At 47.7% G+C, this 2657-nt stretch overlaps 1 protein-coding gene across 2 annotated transcripts in view; it reads left to right on the top strand.

Annotated features, from left to right (window-relative positions):
- Nucleotides 1-2657, top strand: part of spdl1 (spindle apparatus coiled-coil protein 1) — a 21540-nt gene that overhangs the window by 13725 nt on the left and 5158 nt on the right. The window lies entirely within an intron of this gene.

Here is a 2657-nt window from a genome sequence, read left to right as displayed (position 1 = left end):
CAACAGTGTGTGCCAACCTTGTGAAGACCTACAGAAAACGTTTGACCTCTGTCATTGCCAACAAAGGATATACAACAAAGTTTTTGTAGTTTTTGTAGTTCACTTTTGTTATTGACCAATTACTTATTTCCACCATTATTTGCAAAAAATTCTTTAAAAGTCAGACAAAATGATTTTCTCAAATTTTTTTTCACATTTTGTCTCTCATAGTTGAGGTCTACCTATGATGTCAATTACAGGCCTCTCTCATCTTTTTAAGTGGGAGAACTTGCACAATTGGTGACTGACTAAATACTTATTTTCCCCACTGTATATTTTGGATCGTTTTCCCCGACGTTAGTGAACTGAAAACGTAATGATTATCAGGAGGAGGTTCTGCTGCTCTCAGTGCTTGGGGGTGGGGGGGTGTTCGTCACTCGTGTTTTGTTTACGCTGTAATATACACTCTAACAAGTTTTACTTTTTCATAAAACTCATGACAAAGTTGCCTAAAAACATTTCATACTCTGTATAACACAAACACACACAACTACCTTTGTACTGGCTGGCTGCTGTGTTAGCTTCCTCCTAGCTGTGAGGAGGTCTTTCCTCTCTCGTCTTGGCAGTAAAAGGGGATAAATGTACATTTCCCTTTTGTAACCTCCGTCTTCTCATTTCTGATGCTGACTCTTGAATATCCTCAGGTTAGAAATGCTAAGTTGTTCCTGTAATGCTATGATCCATCATTGCTGTCGCCTTTCCTCATCTAAAGGAAAATGGATAAAAACTAACTACTCTATCATACCTGCTGGTTAGTGGACACAACGGCACACAACAGAACTCACGTTTTATACCAGTAGCTCACAGATGCTCTAACTTTTGTGACTGTTTCACGGACTAGTACTAGCAGCTAACGCTAAAAACATAGGCAGGAAGTGGAAGAGAGGAGCGTGGCCGGAATTTTACCAGAAATGAGTCATTAATGACTGTGGCATATAGGCTGAGTTCCAAGGCCAGGTCCAACATGGGTGGGTGATGGGGTGGGAGTGAATCCAGCTCTTAGTTGACATTTCATCCTGGGGAGGTTACGATAAGCACTGCCCTCAAGGCTGTGCCGCTGGGAGCCAGATAGCTAATCCAATTGTTTTGGAACAAAGCAGCCTTGAAATTCCTGCTGCATTTAAAGTGTCTTCACTGCAAACTCTGAGGTGGTGAAAAAAGCAAATCAGCCGAATTTGGGGTCTTCCTTGCCTCTCACCAATTGAAGCTCACCCAGAATGTAGTCCATACATGCCGAAGGGTCGCTGCTGAATTGTGATCCTCAGAATCACATCCAGTTTGCAAATTTTCCCCCAGCTGAGAGTCTGTGTGCTTCCAGCCCGGCAGAATCCTTCAAGTGCGCCCGAACAGCTCTTCAAGGCCCGATTCACTGTCAGGGTCACTTTCACTTTTCGATAAATCTGGAACCCTCCTCTGCCGATCAGCAGGAATCCAGTTATCATAATCCAATTAAATAAAGATCTTCCATGTCTTCAATGGAAAGTGGTGCTGGCATATCAGATTCCAGCCCCAGGAATCAGACAGATCCAGCAGCAACCATTCCACCCAGACAGCCATGTTCCCCTCGTTCCAAGTACAGAGAAAAAAATTGTGTCAGTTTCATTCAGAGTCCAGTTGACCAAATCCATAATTCCTTTAGTTTCAGATAGAAGGTGAAAAAAGAGCTCGAAAAAGCAGCAAAGCAGGGAAGGGGGGCAGAGAGAGCGAAAAGCATGTCCTGCTCCTCTGAAGGCCAAGCAGAAACTGTCCCGTACCAAGAGACAAAACCTTTCATAGCTTCTCCAGTTTTTAAATACCTTCACCTTATTTTAATACAGCAGTTTACCCCAAAACCACCATAAAGAGGAGAGCCATTGAGCTGCAGTGAGCTCACAAACATCACATCAGACTGACAGTCCAGCAAACAGGCAGAGAATTCATGTAGGTGTCTTCTACAGCTGAGGTTCTCTAACTGTGGGCCACACCTCTGAGTGGGCGCACCTCTGAGGGGGCGCACCTGTGAGTGGGCACACCTCTGAGTGGGCACACCTCTGAGTGGGCACACCTCTGAGTGGNGCACCTGTGAGTGGGCACACCTCTGAGTGGGCACACCTCTGAGTGGGCACACCTCTGAGTGGGCGCACCTCTGAGGGGGCGCACCTGTGAGTGGGTACACCTCTGAGGGGGCACACCTGAGGGGGCGCACCTGTGAGGGGGCACACCTCTGAGGGGGCGCACCTCTGAGGGGGCGCACCTCTGAGGGGGCGCACCTCTGAGGGGGCGCACCTCTGAGGGGGCACACCTGTGAGTGGGCACACCTCTGAGGGGGCACACCTCTGAGGGGGCACACCTGTGAGTGGGTACACCTCTGAGGGGGCACACCTCTGAGGGGGCACACCTGTGAGTGGGTACACCTCTGAGGGGGCACACCTCTGAGGGGGCACAACACACATTTTTATTCGTTTTTCCTCCAGGCAGAACTCATGTTCTGGTCTGAACCAAGTTAAAGCTTCACAGAACAACAGATGGACCTGTTGGGTTTAGTTTCCTCTGTGGTTAGGGCCAGGCTGTTGAAATGATCTGTGTGTGTGTGTGTGTGTGTGTGTGTGTGTGTGTGTGTGTGTGTGTGTGTGTGTGTG

This window comes from Austrofundulus limnaeus, unplaced genomic scaffold, assembly GCF_001266775.1.
Source record: "Austrofundulus limnaeus strain Quisiro unplaced genomic scaffold, Austrofundulus_limnaeus-1.0 Scaffold586, whole genome shotgun sequence".
NCBI lineage: Eukaryota > Metazoa > Chordata > Actinopteri > Cyprinodontiformes > Rivulidae > Austrofundulus > Austrofundulus limnaeus.
Note: the sequence above shows the minus strand (reverse complement) of the source record. Positions and strands in the feature narration are given on the sequence as shown.